Source organism: Numida meleagris, chromosome 7, assembly GCF_002078875.1.
Source record: "Numida meleagris isolate 19003 breed g44 Domestic line chromosome 7, NumMel1.0, whole genome shotgun sequence".
Classification (NCBI taxonomy): domain Eukaryota; kingdom Metazoa; phylum Chordata; class Aves; order Galliformes; family Numididae; genus Numida; species Numida meleagris.
In genome coordinates this window covers 9,124,408-9,145,252 of record NC_034415.1, presented here as the reverse complement: position 1 = coordinate 9,145,252, position 20,845 = coordinate 9,124,408, and the positions used below count along the sequence as shown (strand labels likewise).

General features: G+C 37.2%; 1 long non-coding RNA gene across 2 annotated transcripts; it reads left to right on the top strand.

Moving 5' to 3' along the window:
• Positions 4,384-11,679, top strand: LOC110402822. Of its 2 annotated transcripts, none has more exons than XR_002441327.1 (3): positions 4,384-4,498; positions 5,008-5,127; positions 10,214-11,679. It is a non-coding gene; the product is annotated as an uncharacterized LOC110402822 (long non-coding RNA). The 2 variants fall into 2 exon arrangements; XR_002441328.1 differs by lacking the exon at positions 10,214-11,679 and adding an exon at positions 8,875-9,078.

Sequence of the window (20,845 nt, the reverse complement as noted above, 5' to 3'; positions counted from 1 at the left end):
TAAGAAAGAGAGGACAGAAGACCTAGGGAACTACAGGCTGATAAGCCACACCTCTGTTCCTGGGAAGATCCTGAAGCAGGTCCTCCTGAAAACTATGTTAAGGCACATGTAAAACAAGGAAGGGATATGAGACAGCCAGCACAGCTTCACCAAGGGCAGATTGTGCCTGACCAATCTAGTGGCCTTCTATAATGGAGTGACAGCATTGGTGGACAAAGGAAGGGCAACAGATGTCATCTACCTGGACTTCTGCAAGGCCTTTGACATCATCCCTGATCACATCCTTATCTCTAAATTGAAGAGATACGGATTTGAAGGCTGGACTATTTGATGGATGAAGAATTGGTTGGAAGGTTTTAGTCAGAGGCTTATGGTAAATGTCTCTATGTCAAAGTGGTGTCCCCCAGGTGTCTGTCTTGGGTCCAGTGAACTTTAACATCCTTATCGATTACACATACACTGGGGTCAAGTGCACCTTCAGCAAGTTTGCTGATGACACCATGCTTAGTGGTGTAGGTGATACAATTGAAGGAAGGGATACCATCCAGAAGGACCTGGACAGCCTTGAAAAGTGGGCCCATGAGAACATAATGAGGTTCAAGGAGGCCAGGTGTCAGGGTAAACTTAGATAAGTGTACAGACTTGGACAAGAAGTCCTTGAGAGTAGCCCTGTGAAGACAGACTTGGGGGTCCTGGTGGATGAAAAGTTTGACATGAGCCACCAGTGTGCACTTGCAGCCCAGAAGGCCAATGGTATCCTGAGCTGCATCAATAGAGGGGTGTGACAGGCTGCCCAAAGAAGTTGTGGATGTCTCACCCCTGAAGGTGTTCAAGGCCAGGTTGGATAGGGACCTGGGCAACCTGGGCAGCCTGATCTAGTGGTTGAACCCCTGCCCATGGCAGGGGGGTTGGAACTAGATTATCTTTAACATCCCTTCCAATCCAAGCCATTCTACAAATCTATAAGTTTTGCTAAAACTCTGTTGGTTTAGGCATTTTTACCCTTGTCTAGTTCTTTTGCTATGTCTTTTTTTTTCCTTTTTATTTTTTGCACTTTTATTTTAACATGTCATATATATTCTGCCTGCCTTTGTTTTCAAGGCATTTCAATATGTAAAATGTACGTGGACTACCTTTTCTCACTTACTGTCAAATGAGCAGTGCTTGCCTCTACTGAGTTTGATAAGTATTTACCACTGATCGGTTTTTATTTCACATTGGATTTTCAGATAAGCACTTTGGCACTTCTCCTTGGGCTCTTTCTGTACTGGAGAGAATTAAGAATACATACATCCAAAGTTGCTTCATATTTCTTCTTCTAAGCTCCCTTAAAAGATGGCAAAATGTTGGTAAAATTCAATGACAAGCTGTTACATGTTCAGATTACATCCTATAATGAAATACTTGATTTCACAATACATTCAGTTTGGCAGTAGTAGTCTGCAACACGTACCAATATCTGCACTGCAGCATGCCAGCACACTCTTTTACTGGGCTGTCCTTGAAGAGGATCAGTAAACCTCATCCATACATTAAAAACCAACCAACCAACCAACCAAAGAAAAATCACATGGGTTCGTTTTTTACATTTTTTTACTAGTTTCTTGGAACATTTCACAGTGAGGCTTAGTGATGCAGATAGTGTAAACTGAAGGGTGGTGGTACACAAAGCTGATGTCACAAGTATTAATAAAGAGAACTACGATCTGGTCTGTTAACAGGATTTCACTTTATTCTTTCTTCTTTTCTATATTCATCTTTTGTATATATTTCCCCATCTTTTATGTAAGATATGCACATCTTACATTAAAATGGTATAGCATTCCAATAAAAAGCTCATAAATTTTGCTGTATAGTGGAACTCATAGTGACACTAATACTGCAAATTGACAACGATACCAAAACTTTGGGAACTAGATTTTCTGTATTGGGGTGAAGATATTGAAACTCAAGGACTGACACTACTGTGATTCTTATTTCAGGATTCCTCTCATTTGTAGAAGCCTAGATTGTGCTGCACACTAGATTTTTTACTGTCACAGGGAAGGCATGCATCAAATTGGTAGCATAGCCTTTAAAATGTGGTATTTGCTTTGGCAGAGCATCTTCAAATATTTCTAGTCAGTGGTGCCATTTTGTCTGACAGTCACTGAGAACATCTCACCTTTTATACTATTGCAGCTTGTTATTTTTAATGGGAAGTTACAGAGCTATTAAATTGTTAAGTATATTTTATTATTAATTATGTTTTAAAAATATGCATAAACCAGTAAAATGTACCTTAAATTGCCTCCTCTCTGCATGTGTGATGTAGTTATCACAGGATATGAAGAATATTATAAATTGGATTTGGATTAGAGCAGCATAAAAGATCACATCATTATCTGTGCCACTATTTTATGAGAAAGTAACATGTACATTATAAGGTGATGAAAAATGATTTAACGTTCAGTTCTGACACATCCTCCTGCATCACTGTTCCTGCATGCAGAATGACTACAAATCCAAAACTTCCCATCCTCTTCTTTTCTTCAATAATCGTGAATAAATGCCTAACTCATACCATAAAATAACCTGTGCAGAAGCATATCCCAAAGACTTATAATAGCATGGAAATGGTATAATGTGATCTTCATGTGTGACGGAGAAGGAAGATTTTAGAGTTCCTTACCATGAATTAGTGTGGAAAGCCAAAGCAGCTGTTTCACAGTCACTGTACAGTGTGTTTTGAATATCAGTCATAGAATCATAGAATCACCAAGGTTGGAAAAGACCTCCAAGATCATCCAGTCCAACCGTCCACCTCCCACCAATATTTCCCCACTAAACCATGTCCCTTAGTACAACATCTAAACACTTCTTGAACACCTCCAGGAACAGGGACTCATCCACCCCCCCGGGGCAGCCCATTCCAGCACCTGACTACTCTTTTGGAGAAGAAATTTTTCCTAATATCCTACCTGAACATCCCAAATATATGTAGCCATGCTCTGAAAATAATACACTGTATTCAAACCTTTTCAAACTATTTAGATATACTAAAAGCATTTATGTGATCAATTTGACTATTTTTCTGTTGTCTGAAATCTGTAATTTGACAAGAACTAAATGAAGGTAATAATCCTGGAGAATTATATCTGTATGAGTTACATTGATTTGCATAATTAAGAAAAGAGAAAATGTATTCAGCATGTCCACTTTATTGTTACAGTGGAAGAAGATTCCAATTAGTTATCTCCTGTGAGTTTCTATAACAGCTAGATGAAGACACAAAATGTCTACTGGAAGAAAGTGGAACATGATAAAACCACTCTTTTGCTAAATAAACAATGAAGAGCCTAGTAAAGAAATGCCAGTCGGACAGGATCTGTACCTCTGAAGATGGTGTTTACATCTGAATCTTTCCAGCTGTTGTCTTCAGGCATATCCCTATACCCACATGGAATAATGTTTCTGTATCCAATTTGATGAGATCCTTCTAATGCAATTTTGTCCCTTGCTGTTTTTAAAGCATATCAGTGCAGTAAAATTAGATTTTTTTTTCTTTATCCCCCTTCACTTATGAATAGTATCTCTGCATAATATTCATGGAAACAAGTATATCCCATGATATGTTGAACTCCTCCATTTCTACTTAATCCTCAAAGAAAAATGTCAGGAGAGTACTCAGTTTAGCTATATTCAAATTTTATTATTCTCATTCCATTATTCATTTATATCATTTAATGCTTTTATAAAGACATACACAGAAACTAATAAGTGCTAAATATATCATTTGTGAAAAGTAAGCCATGCCCTGTGAAACGTAATTTATTCCACCTTGATGTTCATTCTCAAAGAAATTCTTCATTTTTCTCTCTTTAGAAAAACATTCACTTTCTTTGCCTGTGTATCACACAGCCCATGGCTATTAAGTTGAGGAAAAATTCTGTATTGCCAAAATACATATCTCACTAGGGATAAAACCTAGAGCTTATCTTGGGAGGGGATAAGATAACAATCTTATAGCATTTTGACCTCCTTCTATGATAAGGTCAGTTGCTTGGTGGATGAAGGGAAGGTGGTAAATGTATGTGACAGTGTGCTTCCCCTGCTCCCCTCACTCCCTCTTTCCCTCAGCTCCCTCCTTCAGCCTGGCGTTTTTGACAAAGCCTTGCACGGGAGGTCAACAAACAGTACTAATGACACTCTTGCTAGAACAGGTTAATAAGCACAAATCTCTCTCAAACTGAGGGGCTGAAAGAACCAATAGCAGACACCTGGTTCAACAACTGAAGACCAATTGAGCATGCGCCTAAAAAGCAACCTATGGGTATGAGTCAATCATCTTATCCCATAAATACTGAGCAGCTCAAGAGCCTTTTTGAGCTCTCCTGCATAGCAGCAGGTTGTGTGACAGGATCTTCCCTTGAGTAAGGATGCCTCTCAAGGTTATGCCTGTGTAGAGATCCTATGCATCCTAACATCAAGATGTCTTGCTGATCAATACAGGACCTCTGTAAGTGAGTGAGTGTTTTAGGCGTTGTTAGCCTTGATAAGATAGTGTCTTAGATTGTAAGCTTTGTTAGCTTCTCTAAGGTTATATCTTAGTTTGATTGCACATATATTCCTTCAACATAAATCATTACCCAAGTCTGGGATTAGCAGTGGATTCTGCCACACCTACATTACTACATTACATCACTACATTATATCTATGTTATGTCAATAAATTTGTCCTGGCTTTTCTCTTATGAGTGCAGTATAACATAGTTTGTTTCAATCAGGCCGTTTGATGCCATCCCTCATGGCATCTTTCTGAACGAAATGTCTATCTGTGAGGTAAATAAGTTCATGTTTTGCTGGGCAATGAACTGGCTCAACAATATTGAGGATTTTAGCAAATGGGGCTGCATTTGGCTGGTGGACAGTCACTAGTGATGTTCCCCAGGGTGCAGTTCTAGGGCCTGCACTGTCTAACATCTTTGTCAGTGGACTGGTTGTACAAGTGAAATCCATTCTGAACAGGTTTGCTGCTGCTACTAACCTGGGAGGTGCTGTTGACTCTGGAGGAATGAGAGGCCTTATAAAGGAATCTAGATACACTGGAGCATTGTGAAGTCATCAGTGGCATGATGTTCAGCAAAGGTAAATGCTTCAAATATAGTAATGCTGGACACAGGCGGAGACTGGGAGAGAAGTGGCTGGAGAGCAGCTCTGCTAGAAAAGGACCTGGGGGTGCTGGTAATAGCAGGCTCAGCATGAGCTGGCAGCCAAGAGGGCAAAACACATTAACAACTTTGTGTCTACCCACTCCCTCAGCACTGCAAGTGCTGCAAGAATAGCAGCAAAACAGAGATTACAGACCCACTATTTCAATAATTTAGATTTCATAGTTTTAGTAGTGGGGACAGACAGTAGGGTTGTGTCCCTCCCTCTTCCAAAAGCTTTTACAATAATGATAGCTGGTTGGAAAGACTGGTTAAAAACCAACTCCCTTTTATTTTATAGGGATTACTGACCCCATCTAAAAATCTCTCTGCATTCATCTTGCTTAAATGGGTAGTGGGAGAGTATAAAGTGCTGACAGCTTCAAGATTGAACAGAACATATTCACCTAGTTCAAACAGGTAGCTTACGTTTTCAAAAATTGAATCTGTACAATGAAAAATAATGTTTCACAAGCTTCAAGTAGCAGTATCTCATCTAAGAGAACAGGTCTGTGTTTTTCTACATATTGATTAGCCCAGCTAGTCCCACTGATATACACAGTTCACATAAGCCACAGGCTGGCTGGCTGTCCATCTCACCTGCTACATACAAGCGCAGGCGTAGAGATGGCCTGCCAAAGGCCTCATAAGGGCTATGGAGTGCAGCTGGTGGCCTTTTCTGGACAGTATCCTCCCTGTGAACTTGTGGGGGCAACACCTCCCACTCTGCTGGAAATGGGTGTCCTGGAGGTGTTTCTCAGGGTATCATCTTCCAACCTAGTAGAAGATATTTTCATTGAACCACCAGGTTTACAAAAGCAATTTGCACTGGAGGGACCTTATGGTAAGTTGATAAGATCCTTGAAGGGAAGTAAAGTCAGTTTAGCTTTAAAATTAGAAACTTTAGTTGTGACTGCCTCTATAACTGCTTGCCTGTGCCAGAATTATTGGCACCACAAATGCTTTTATGACTCATACCCTAGAGATGTGTATGAATATTTATATGTATTTGTACGCACCTATAAATATGTATTTGTATTTACGTGTATATGTACTGGGGCTGTGGACAGAAGTTGACACTCAGAGGGCATTCTGGGCATGCTGACAAGATGGGGCTGCACACAGTGCCGTCCATCTCCAGAGGCAAGCCCAGGTAGCCATTGAACAAGACTAGGGGTAGAACTTTTGGGATGGGTGGGAACCCTAGGACACATGAGGGAGGGGCTGCTCCTCCCCACTCAGGGATCATTTCAGAAATGAGCATAATTCAGAACTTGTCAAGTTTTCTTGAAGGCTTTTTTTGGGAAGGCCTTCAGGAAGGCCTTCAGGACATTTCTTTCCCACCTTGGTTTATTCACCCATCTGTTTGGGAAGACCTTTTTCCTGACCCACAAGTGTCATAAATCTTGTTTTCCTTGTGATGTACCAAAAGCAAAGGTGTCTTTGTTCACTGTTCATACAGCTTTTGAAATGGCTCTTCCTTACTCATCTAGTGACAGTTGTTATGCTGGGTGCAGATGAGAAAAAAAATCCAATACCATCACTGTAATAATAAATCTAAATGCCAGAACCCAGTCTTCGCTCCTGCACAGTATTTTATGACATTTCAATGTCTTTCCAACTCGTTGATGAATAAACCAGCACAGGTCTCATAAGGTTAGTATTTTGAGATGTTCTTTTCTCACAGATGCCTCGATTTTCAAAATAAGCTGAAATAAAACAAACATTCATATTCTGGAAAGATTTTTGTTTAATTAGTGTTTCCAATTAGATGAAACCTTAATGTAAGAGGTCACAGATCATTAAAGATGAATAGAAACATATTTCTGCAGAGAAAGGGAATAAAAATTACTTTGGAAGAGCTTTTGTGAACTTAGCAAACTACATATATTTTTCCAGAGTGTTAGCTTTTTCCCTGGACATATTGAAAAGAGTTGTCATGTAGGTACTCACATATGAAAACCAAAACATCATTATTTTTGCAAATATTCTATTACACTCCCAGTGTTCCATCATGTATTATCAGTGGGCTTTGCCTACGGTTTCTGAGACAAATATTAATAAGGACTCCTGATGTCAATGCACAAGACATTACCAAGTTTGCAGAAAGCAACCATTAAATCAGTATTTTGCAATTAGCGTTTAGTATTTGCTTTTATTCTATCAACTGTTTTCTTTTTTAATCAGTAAACAGAGATTTATAAAAATCTGTATTTATGCTAGTGGTCAGAAGTAAGGAAAGTGAAACAGTAAGTAAAACAAAAAGGGTAGGGGTTGCATACGCTGTGAGAGTTTCTCCCTTTCTCAATCTATTTTGTACATCATAGATAGAAAACCCTGTCTTAAATACTGTAGGGCATATTCTACATCAGCAGGTATTTTAGGAGTTAATCCACGCAATGTTCAGGATTTCTAGAATGTACTATTTGAAGCCTTAAAAATATGACCAATTCAATAGGTGAATTCAAATACAGCATTGCATTATTAAGTCATACTTTGGTGGGATAGTGATATTGTATTTAATACAAAAACAGTGAAAAACTGGAGAAACATGAGGAAAAGTTGCCATCATATCAGCCTGAAGAGATTAAATAGCTTACCTTTCCCTTTTTTAAGATAAGCTTCTTTTTTTTTAATGAGTTTTGGCTTGATTGTTTTCCCCTACAACTATTGCTTTTTCATATTTTGTGGCTCATTATGTACACTAAATCTGCATTATGTTAAAGCATCACTTTACAATCTTGATCATATTTAGCTGTTGCTTTTAACATCTGGGAATTCTCTGCAAGGAAAACCAACATTTTTTTCACAGTTATTACCTTCTTATTCTCTTTGCCTTCTGTACTTTTCCTTTATTTGAGATATTTTAGGATTTTTGCAGGTGTTTCTTTATGATAAAGTAACATCACAGCTTTCTGGCAAAAAAATAGAAGACTATACACTTAACATAAATTGTATTCAGGACATGATGAGAATCAGGCCATTAAATCCAAATAACAACGTGAAATAAAAGAAATAAAATGTTACTATGAAATTAAAAATAGCTTAAAAACATGATTTGCCTGCTTTGTAATAGTGTCAGTTTTGGAGACTGAATCTTTTATATTAAATTTCAGTCTACTCATGAGGACAGAGAGAGTCTCTGTCAGATGACACTTCAGAGTTAAAGTCATGCCAAGGCTTCACTTGTTAAGCTTTCACTCTGTTTTCTGTCTATCAGAATTCCTGCTGCTAAAAGAGTAAGCAAAATATTGGAAATGGAAAATATTATTCTTCTGATATTTTGAAAATATCTTAATTATGAAATCATTCTCTTCGAAACTCCTTTTTTTAAAATGTAATTCTAGATGTAACATGGTCGGAATAGTAGGTTTTATCTATTAAATTCTCTGTATCATTTTATCTTCATGATTTTATCATAGAATTTAGAAGTAGTTAGATTTCCAATTGTACCTATGGAGCACTTTGATCACACTGCAGTTCATACAATCCTCAGAGTGAATTACGTGATTTCTGTATACTGAATAGAATGATATTATTTTAAAAATAGCATATTAAGTACAAAAATCCACTGAAAATCAGCAACTTCAGAAATACCCTCATCTCAAAGTTGTACTAACCTGCTCTGTGCTGCTCTGTGGAATGGGCACTTGGTCTTCTTACTTACAGAATCTGTTTTTTCCAGGTCTTTCAGTCCGAATTCCCCCTGGTGCCAAGTTTACCATTTCATTTAATGACAAGAAACAGGCAGAGGACTGAAGGGAATGTCACCTCATTGGTTACCCACTTTGAATTAATTCATTCATCTCATTATCAAACATATTTTTGCCTTTGATTTTTTTCATCAGTTCTAGAAGTTAGTATTGCTGATTTCCCTACAGTGTCTCTGCTCCTGGTAAGATTATCTAACATTTTTTAATACTGCCTAACTGCTTTCTCTGGGATTGGTGGTAAGATTAAATATCACTATGTTTGCCATATCTGACAGGATATTTTTTCTTGTTTGAAGTAGCAATTAAAATGAAAAAGAGAGATTTGGGAACATAAAGGTTGCAGTAATCACCTGAAATAATTTTTGCCTTTGTTCATCTAAAGCTAGGAATATTTTCAAAGTCTTTCCTAAACTACTTGCTCAAGTGAAAGCAGTCCTACAAGAAAAAAAAAAAAGAAAAGAAGAGATACCTTTCATCTTGTGACATTACTTACACTATACAGTGGGCATCAAGTCTGTCCTGTCCAGGCCCCTTCTGCTGAAAGGCCTCTACTGAAATTTTGCTGTAAATACTGACACTACATGAGTACGCACGAAGCCCCAGATTGTGGCTTTTCTGCAGTGCATGCCTACCATGCCCACTTTCAGCTAACACTTTCACAGTTCTATGAATGATTTTTCTCAACTGTTGCATTTTCTCAGTGCTCAGTTCCCATAATTAGTGATATTACACAGCAAACTCTTGTCTCAGGATCCTAAAGATTCAAAGACTATTCCAAAACAATTCAAGTTATCAAATACTCTTCTAAGGATAAGATGAAAACAAGGACTGGCAAAACTACCTGCTTCCATCAAAGCATGTCTGAATTTTGAGGACTCCGAAAATGAGCATTTGTGTTTTATTAATTAAATCACATATAAGCCATAAAAACCATCTAGCTGTTACTTACTAATTTTAGTCACATTTTTTGAATTTTATGATTGCCAATTCCAAGGTTATAGATAAGAGATAACTTACCCATTATATCTACGGGTAAGTCAAACCTCACCCAAACCCACTGAGGTTTATAACCAAATGAAAAGAGTCAGGTACATTTACCAAGAAATAATGTAAAGTGTGAAATCCAACTGATTGGCACCCAAACAAAATACAATTTATCTTGGAATACTTCTAGAGTACATGTCCTACATTCTGCTTAGTAGAGAACTGAATTGTGTCAAATGCCCTTCTTCATTTCAAATACAATGCTCCTAATAGCAATTTTTGAAAATTGAAGAGATGCTGCCTTGTCTTTTTTTTTTTTTTTTTTAGAGACATTCAAGTGTTTGAAACTCTCTAATCTATGATATCATGTCACTGACAGAACAAATGAAGAAGGAGGTGCCTGTTCTAAGGCTACTGAACATCATCTGCATCACCAAGCATGGCACAGGAAGTCAGAAAGTGTTTCACTGGTCCTTTACAACCATTGGACTGCTCTGGTTGCTCAAGCAGATAATAAGCTGGCTGTACATCGGCAAGCCTTGGCATAGTTTATTTTCTGTCTGCAGGAAAGGCATAGTTTATTTTCTATCTGCAGGAAAATCCTATCTTTCCTACTGATGTAAAGAGTGTGTCAAAATGCTGCAGTCAAATGCAGGTGCTCTGAAATTTTGTGCCTGTAGAAGACATAAGGAAAAACTATGGATAGATTTGTGGAGAACACTGAGGTGGAATACTGTTATCTTGAAAATATGCAGGATGGAGTTTACTCCACGGGGCTGATCAGCAGCTGGGCACTGTAAATGCAGCACGGAACAGGTGGAACATAGCAGCAGGCTGCCTGGCTTTGCTGTAGAGTACCTCTGGGCAAGCTGACCAAGGTTTTGCTGATCTGACAGCATTTCAGAACATCATCCAGCTCCAGTGAAGCTATCTTAAAATTCGAACATTTTCAGGCAAATAAACCTGTGGATGGGACTAACAGAAGTAATATGCTTGAAACAAACATAAAAAACATAAAAAGAAAGGTAATCAAGAATTTTTTTCCCTTCAGCCAGTGTATGAGATATTTGTAGATGTATCAGTTGAACTATTCAAACATCTGATATATGTAACTTTTAGGAAAAATCTGTACATTTACCCTAGCATACAGGCATACAGAAATTTTAGCAATCTTGCAGATAACAGAAGGAAAAATAACCTGAGGATTTGGAATAATAAGGAGCTTGATGTTTTGAAAACTGTTGAACACTGTACATTCTCTCAGCAATGATCAGCACAAAGTTATTTAGCACAGGTGTTTATGTAATTGAGATACATTAGGAAAACTAGCAGTGCTCAATGAGCCTCAAACAGGCATTTATGCTTTTATGTTTAAATACACTTCTGTTAATTATAAAGAGTTATGGTATGAAATAAGTACCATAACATGCTGTTGTAAGAAGACTTGCTGGATGGATTTTTCAAGGCACGTACTTCTTCATTTCTTAAGCTGCTGTGTTGCTGGATTTTGTAACAGACAGTGTAGAACACAAAACCACTTCAAGGATTTTTACACAGTGAGTTTGAGCCAAAACGTTCCTCCTGCTACTGCAGTACTGGCAAAATTCCCTAACTGCAAATGTGCAGCTGAAAACAATACAGATGTAAATGAGTGAGAGTTTTCTAATTCTAATTCTACAATTCTTTTATCACTCAATTCAGATGCTTGATGTTCATTAAAAACCACAAAAGGGTTGCTATTTTTTTTCCATGTGTGTATTCTTCCTAGAAGTCTTTCAGGAATTTGGGTACACCAGTTTTGATCTACTTTATGCAGCTATCAGGAAGACTGTTACCTTAGTAAAAAGCAGTGAGCTGCAGTGTCTGAGCTGATTGAAATCTACCATTACAAGTCAGTGATATGCAATACACAGAAAGTACTCTAATGAAATGTGTGTGAATATACCTGGCACAGCTGAGGAGTACAGAAATGGCTGAGCTTAGTGTCAAAGGCACTGTACTGACATCAAATTTAAGAGATTTTCCACAGCTCGGTGAGTAGGATTTGTGCCAAACAAAAGGATCTTAGTTCTGTCTCAACAGTCACCATAACGATAAATTCACACCCATAAAGTTGTGAATGCAGCTCCTTTTATCATTTACTTAACTGCTCAAAGCAAGAGCCAAGGTTCTGGAGACTTTTTGTCACTACAGCAGAACTCTGCTCTGCCATTTATGTGGCATGCAGTTGGATATTGATAGCTTTTGTTTAGTTGCACAAACTGTAGGCCATATAGATCCCAGTGGCCTCAAAATCCTTCATTTATTTTATAATAATTAGATGAAGAATAGCCTGCTTGTATATGGAATATTTGCTATATGGATAAGATCCTTCAACTACTCTGTTATGTTCTTGTTTTTTCCAGTTAATGATGAAATGTTACTGGAAAGGCAAGTTAAACAGCTTTAGCTGCCTACTCTAAGAGAAGAAACTTATCGTGCAATGTTAATCCTATTAATTTAACGGAAACATCTTTTAAGAGCTATCCAGAAAAAGAGAAAATAGAGTTGGTCAGTGGTGCCTACTAGTGTATTCACGTGGTGCATTGCGAGAAGTCCATAGGCTGTTCACTTACAAAGTGTTTCTCATCTACAATCCTTCTGAAGACATACCACTGGAGATGCAGAGTTCAAATAGAATTGTTTATTTCTGGAGATGTAGACTACTTGAAAAAGAGGTTTGCGTATTCACTGAACCTGATGAGCCGTTTTTATTTCACAGACTCTGTTCCAGAACTTATTCCTCAGTTTTATTTTAAGTAGAGTTGTTTGGATCAGGTTTTTGAACCAATCACTTCTGCTACAGCAAAATTTTCATTAGGGATTCTCTCTGTTGTTAACAGACTTCAGTTCGTGATGCTTTTACTTGCTGATGGATAGCACTGCAGAGTGCATTTAAGTCATCTGCATGAGTTACTTGGATACTCTTGTTAGTAGATATTCACATAAATATTTTTAGCAATTCTCCATAAACATTCTTACAAACAATTTTTTTTGCATTCTTAAATGTTTTTAAAAGCTCGTGGAAGAGTGACAAATACACAATTACTGAAATTACTTTTCTTCAAATAAATGTTCCTAAGTGTATTTTGCAGTTTTGGCCCAATAGGGTCATCAGTCTATGTTCCTTTATTTTTCTTATAGTTCTGTATTTTTAATATAATTGTTTTAAAGATAGTATTTTGGTGAATACAGTGAACATCTCATGTTAGCTTAATATATTTCATATCTTAACTCTACAGTATACATAATAGGTAGTATCTACCAGGGACACAAAAGTAGTTTTAATTTATAAAAGGACAAACTGTAAATAACTTAAAGACTGATGCAACCATCAGAAAATTACGTAAGAAAAAGCTTACCATGCTAAGTGAAATAAACATTACAACCTAGTAGGAATGACCTTACAGAGAAACAAAGTATTTTTAAGCAAACTATAAGAAATTTATTGTTTAATTATCAATTACAGGAGAGGCAAGTTATGTATTAGAATAGTATCAAGCTCTAGAAAAGAACTGTGTATTGAGCAGTCATATGTTCGTGTTGCTGGAGCAGCAGGAAACTAGCAAGGTAGGAAATAAGCTTCATTTCATATAGGGAATAAGAGTTTGCAGCTCTTCAGTGTTCATTTATGATTTTACAGAATGGTAATCTATGGTATGAGAGAACCACTTTGGCAAAAAAAAAATAAATGGCTTCAGTCTATGATGTTCTAGAGTCAGGTGGATAAGCAGTCATCGTAATCTACCCTAGAATTATACCACTTAACAGTCTCAATCTTTCCTAGTTATTCCTGTTTCTTAAAACACTCTATGAAGTATACAGTGGAATTAGCTGCAACTTTGCTTGGAATGGATGGATTTAGGAAGGGAAAGATTTAATATTAAGGGTGCTATTAAATCAGTTAACATATAATGATGTACATAGGCTCTAAAATTCAGACCCTTAGCATATTGTTTTTCTGTGGCTACAATCCTGCCCCTGATTTATATCTGAGATAATATCACACCACTTTTTGTCTATTTCTTCTTTTGTCAATCTTACCAATGTTTACAGCAGTACTCTACCTAGAGTAGAGAAATGATATTCCTGCCAAAACCATTGCTTTGCTTTGATTTTCATTAAAAGGAAAATTAACAATAATTTCTGACCACTTGACCAGAAAAAGTGCCCCTTTAAGTGTCCAATTAAATAATTTAATATAGTCATGCAACTATTGTATGGAAGACTCTACTGTAATTTGTCCAGTTCTGTCATCTACTGAAGTGCAACAATGACTAGATATAATGGATGAAAGTGGAACCAGTATTCCAAACCTCTGCCCCAAACATCTGAAAACAAGTAGTCCCAGACACAAGAGATTTTGATGAAAATACAGGTTTTGTCTACAGTGAAATAATTTAAAGACATTTTCTTTTTAAGACTATCTATTTTAGTCATAGATAGAGGGCAACATGCATTCTTTCGAATAAATATGAAGTTATTCACACATTGGACCTTTGAAAAATCAGGAGTAGAGGACTTTATCATAAAATTCTTTTTTCTGAGCAGGCTTTTATGTGAGTGAAAGCGGGAGATACTTATACTGCGCAATCGAGAAAGCAGGGTCTTATACCTAAGCTGAATGCACAAAGCCTCTCTTTTCTGTAATATCAACAACCAGTTGCACATTGGAGAAGAACATCTGAGTGGAGAAAGAGAAAAATGCTGGTTCTGCTTTGAGACTGATATATTTTTATATCAAAATCCTACTCTTTCAGTGTTCATGGAGGGTAGGCAAGTGGGATAAGATTGTTTTGTTCTATGGAACACTATAGTCTGTTAAATATATCTTTTATATTTTAGAAATACTACATAAAAGATCAGGGAAATGTAAGAAGAGGAGAGTTTCAGATAAAGCTGTAAGTGCACAGAGAATTGGATTCTCTCCATGACTGTGCTATACGATTATTTATGATTCTAAGAAAGTCACTTAGATGTTTTGCAGGTAGTGAGTGATTGTGTTCTCCCATTATTTAAGTGCTGAACTGTATGTTCTGAGATTTAAGTCTCATAGAGGAATGAACTTTTCCCATTAAGGTTAGCTGAAGAATATTTCTAACTCTCATTTCTTCAGCGGGTACCTGCATGTAATGATCTGAGAATACTTTCCTTCTGATGGGTAGCATTTGGGATTCAGCTAGGATCCCCTAGGTTTTGCAGGAAAAAATAAATTAAAAACCCACCAAAAAAAAAAAAAAAAACAACAAGCCTAGTTATGTTGGTATTTTTCAGTAATTATTTCTGTTGTAATTGTGGGTTTTTTTTTCAGTACATGGAGGGATTAACATCCTGTTAATGAAACTAATATTCCTGTTTGTTTTATATAATTTTCCCTACCTGTAATATCTTTAAAATATTTTAAAAGTCAACCTTTCAGGAGATCAGTGTTAATCAAAGTATAGGCTTGAGAAAAACAGAAGTACAAATTCTTCTCCTGCCCCTTCTCTGTTTGTCTCCCGGGTTCAGAACCAAAACCAAAAGATTAATGTTAGAAAGTGAACTGCAGTACATCAAAAACATTAATATAGATTTAAAATTAGGATAATGTTTTGTTTGTTTGATTGCTTGTTTGTTTTCCTTCACATCTCTATATGCAAAGCTTTGAATATATGCAGTGAAAGTAAAATGATGTGTCAAGTTTTTGGTCAATGTGTAACACAGACTAAATAGGGAGGAATTTCTGTGAAATTCATAGAAATTAGTACTGAATTTAATGGGACCTGGGCCCTAATTTTTACAGATAATCCAGGGATGCAATGATCAACTTCCAGTTGTGCTTTATTTCATGTTGGTACAAAACAACACAAGTACAGGGCATGAAACAAAACTCATATGCCAGTAGAGAGAGAGTAAGGAAAAAAAAAAAAAGAAACATATTAATTATTACTTGTTTTAGTATTTTATACAGATTGCTATCAATCCTGTCAAAATTTCTGAAATAACATTTTCACATCCTCCTAGTAATGGGGATCTATTTTCAATGTTCACAGCAACTAAAATTCTGAAAATATTTGGGAGTCAAAGGCCATTTTAAAAACACTCTTCCTGTGCTACTTTTGATTCCTCAGTTAATCGGTAAATGAACTCGAGCTTCTGCTGACACTGTGCTCTTGAGATAAGTCTGCATTTGAAAAATATTAGTGTACTTTTCATTTTGGATTTTCTCCTTGTCCTTCAGAACTACAGAGGGCATCAGTAGTGCCTCACAAACCTAACAGATTCTAGCAGTTTTTGACACTGCTATTTACAATACACTTGAACTGAACAGCCGTTAGTGAGAAGAATGGCTTTTCATAATTTATTTCTGCTGGGAAATAAGAAGTGCTGCAGAGGCTTGTTCAGCAGAGATAAAAAAATCTGATGGTCAAATTTCTACAAACAACATGCAGTTCTTGTATGTGTTTTCAGTTTCCCAGGTTATCACTTTCAGTTTTACTTCAAGTTTAAAGTCCTTTTTTTAAAAATAAAATGACATAAAAATGTAGTCTATTTAGAGTAAGTTTTAGAATTTTCAAGAACTGAGGGAAAAAAAGATTTTAAAGGTGTTTGTTTAATATTTATTTTTTGTGTAAGAGAATCACAGAATCAAGTGCCACTCCACCAAATGTCAAACCAGGGAAATGATTGCATAAATTCAAATAATAGGAAAAAATAAACATTCTCTATCTTACTTGATGAGGCACTGTGATATCTTTGAAAACTCTTTCAGTTTCATATCCCTAAACTGATAATGAAGTAATGCAGTCCTGAGAAACATCCCTCTTGAAACTACCTTGAAGGCAGAGCTACACTTCACAGAATGGTGACATAACATGAAATTTGACATACCTACAATACCATTTTTGCCTTTTTTTATAGCTACTGAACTTCACATTTTCCCCAAAACTTACTGCCTAAGTTTAGTGTGCTCTCAAACCTATGTTCTGAGCAGTTACTGTAAACTTGCTCAAAAATGATTTTATTGTGATATAATTTCAGAGATATTATGAAAGACTCATTCCCTCAAGAGTGCACAGTCTAACCTTATTACAAGGAGTCTAAGGTGAATTAGATGATTCATTGCTAACAGTTCTCAGGAGGATCCAAGTGGCATTTTCAGAGTCATCTTTGTTGGTTTCTAGCTCACTCTAAATTTAACTGACTTGAATGACCTGACTAGCAGAAAAGAAATTCCAAATCCATAGTAATTAACTTTTATAGTAGGTTATATTTTCTACCTTCCACATACATACACTCAAATTGGCAAATCACAGTCATATTATGGCTTGGGTGGCAAGGGACCTTAAAGATCATTCAGTTCCAACCCGTGCTGTGGGTTGGTTGCCTCTCAAGAGATCAGGCTGACTGGGGCCCCATCCAGCTTGCAGGCTAAACAAGCCCAGCTCCTTCATCCTTTCATTCATAGGAGAGGTGCTCCAGCCTTCTAAATGAAGGGTTTAAGATGGCTTCTGGAAAGTATTAAGTTATCTGTGAGATGAGAGAACTGGGCAAGATGCCCTAAGTCTGGAGGTGCAGAAAAAAGGCTCTGTCACAAATGCTAGTAAGACTGTAACAGTAAAGAAGGCAAAAAGACTAATGATAGCAAAATATATTTCACGTCTGAACAGCTTATCTGAGACACGGTGTGTTACTTTGGGCAAGTCCCCCGAAATCAGACTTTTCATATGCTCAATGCCTACACACCACATTGCACATTCTAATGCCTTCTTAAGGGTAGTGACGGTAATAAATGTTTGTGTATGAGTATGAATATATGTTCTTTTGGTCAGGAAATGAGGACATGAAATTCTTTTCAATATATAGAACATACAAGGTTTTGGTAAAAGTTTACTGGTTAGTTTTAGCTATTCATTAATAAATGTACCAGCATCATTTGAGAATCTAATACATAAAGACAAGATAAAAAAAAAGAAGATTTATAATGGATGATGATTGCATAGGTATACGAGGCTGAAATTTGAAGTTTGTTAAGTATTTGGTCATGATTTGCAATATCAATTTTAAAATCCAGATGATGAGCAAGATATTTGCATTCTCTAGAGTCTCTGGTACTTGAATTATCTAGTTCTGTTATTTAATTGTAGTTTTCTATAGCATCTTGTAAAAGCAACAGTAAACAGTTTTACTATTGTATGTACTTTACTCACTGTAGGGATTTTTTCCACCTAAACTATCTGGGAAATTTTAAAACAATTGATAGTTGTCTTAAGTTAAAACAATTTATCACTGTTGCAGTATTCTAATCCCTAATCCTTCAAAGAATTTAATGCAATTAGAAAATCTTATTTCCTCAATAATTTCATGCAGATTCTAAATCTGTACTCTTACACAGTTATGTTATTCAGCCACTGCACCCATGAACAAGGTACTCAACAATGTCCCTATATCTAACAGGAGGATTTCCTTCTACTCAATACCCTTCCATTTTTCACTTGACTTTCAGAACTTTTCTTTATCTTTCACTTGTTCCTTGTGCCCATATAACTTAAGATAAACTTTAAGGGAAACAAATAAAATAAAAACAGCCCTTTGTAGTCAAAACACTTTAAAATTTATGGCAATATTTATTTTAACTTATTCCCTTACTGATCTGCATGGGTTAAAGGTGTACTTTTTTCTGAAAAAATATGAAAAAGGTAATCATCTGTCACAGAAAATCCAACCCTATCGTCCTAAATAATTTCTTTCTCACTTTTTCTGAAAATGAGAAAAGAAAAGGTCCATTTCATGTAAAAGACCAAGATCTGCAAGAACTTCCCTTGTTTTAATATTTTAGGATCTTGGAAGCAATTAAATGCTTTTATCTGATGTAATCAAGTGCACTGCTCTTAATGTATCCCAAGGATCAGTTTTAGGATATCATTTTAGGATATGATAAACCAAGCTAAAGAGATAGCCACACTATTACTGAATAAAATATTTGCTGGCAAAACAGAGGACTGTATTTTAAAAGACTCGCCAACTGAATATAAATATGCATGCAATAAAGGCACTGAAAGATGAAAAAAAACATATAGGAAAACAAAATTAAATCAAACAACAACAACAACAAAACCTAAACACCATTTTATGAACACTAAGATGCAAAATATTTAATTTTTGTAATGATGTAGCTTTTTCTGAGTCTCCAAGATAAAAAGAGAGTCTATCACCTTCACAAGAAGGGAAAGACAACTCAGTGAAGAGTAAAAGGATGTTGCTAGGATATGCAGAGAGAAAATTAGAAAGACAAAGGCCCAGAAAGAATTGAATCTGGCCACTGTTGTAAAAGATAACAAACAGTCTTTTCACAAATTACAGTAAAAACAAAAGGAGGGCCAAGGAGAATCTTCATTCATTATTGGATGTGGTAGGGAACATTGCCACCAAATATGAGGAAAATGCTGAGGTATTCAATGCCTTCTTTACTTCTGACTTTAATACTCAGAACAGTTATCCTCAGAGTACTCAGCCCTCTGAGCTGGAAGACAGGGATGGGGAGCATAATAAACCCCTCACAAATCAGGAAGAAACAGTGACTTACTGCTCCACCTGGACTGTCACCTGTACCAGCTGACCCACCTGGGGGATGAGAGAAAGGCTGTGAATGTGATCAACCTAGACTTTAGTAAAGCCTTTGGTACTGTCTTCCACAGCGTTCTCCTGCAGAAGTTGGAAGCCCATGGCATGGAGAGATATACTCTTTGCTGGCAAAAAAAATTTGGCTGGATGTCCTGGCCCAGAGAGTGGTGGTGAATGGAGCTAAATGCAGCTGGTGACCAGTCACAAGAGGTGTTCCTCAGAGGTCAGTAGTGGAGCTGGCTCTGTTTAATATCTGTATTGATGATCTGGATGAGGGGATTGAGTGCACCTTCAGTAAATCTGCAGATGACACTAAGTTGGGAAGAAGTGACCATTTGCCCGAGGGTAGGAAGGCTCTACAGAGAGATCTGGATAGGTTGGATCACTGGGCTGAGGCCAATTATATGAGCTTTAACAAGATCTAGTGCCAGGTCCTGCACTTTGGCCACGACAACCCCAGGCAATGCTACGGGACTGGGGCAGAGTGGCTGGAAAACTGCACAGAGGAAAAGGATCTGAGAGTGTTAGTTGACAGCCAGCTGAAGATGAGCCAGCAATGTGCTGACACCTGCAGCCCAAGAACATCCTGGCTTGTATCAGAAATAGTGCAGCCAGCAGGACCACTGAGGTGATCGTCCCCCTGTACTCAGCTCTGGTGATGCCAAACCTTGAGTATTGTGTTCAGTTTTGGGCCCCTCACTACAAGAAAGACATTAAAGCCCTGGAGCATGTTCAGAGAAGGGCAACGAATCTGGTGAGGGATCTGGAGCATAAGTCTTATGGGGAGCAACTGAGGGAACTGGGATTGTTTTGTCTGGAGAAGAGGAGGCTCAGGGGAGACTGCTCTCTGCAGCTTGTGAAAGGAGATTGTAGTGAGGTGGCGGTTGGTCTTTTCTCCCAGGTAATGGTGGTAGGATAAGAGGTGATGGCCTTAAGTTTTACCAGGGGAGCTTCAGGTTGGATATTAGGAAAAATTTCTTCTCCTGAAGAGTGGTAGTGCATTGGAACAGGCTGGCCAGGGAAGTGGTGGAGTCACTGTCCCTGAAGGTGTTCAAGAAGAGGGCAGATGTGGCACTGAGTGACATGGTTTAGTGGGTATGGTGGTGAATGGGTAGGCAGTTGGACTAGATGATCTTAGAGTTCAATTCCAACCTTAATGATTCTATGCTTCTGCGTTTCTATGATTTTTATATATGCCCTGTTTGAAAGTACAGTTGACTGCTAAATGATGCCATACTTTTTCCAGATCTGCAATTTAAAGTGTTTGAATATTTCTGTGGCTGAAATGCAAATAAATAATAAAGTACAGCACTAGTG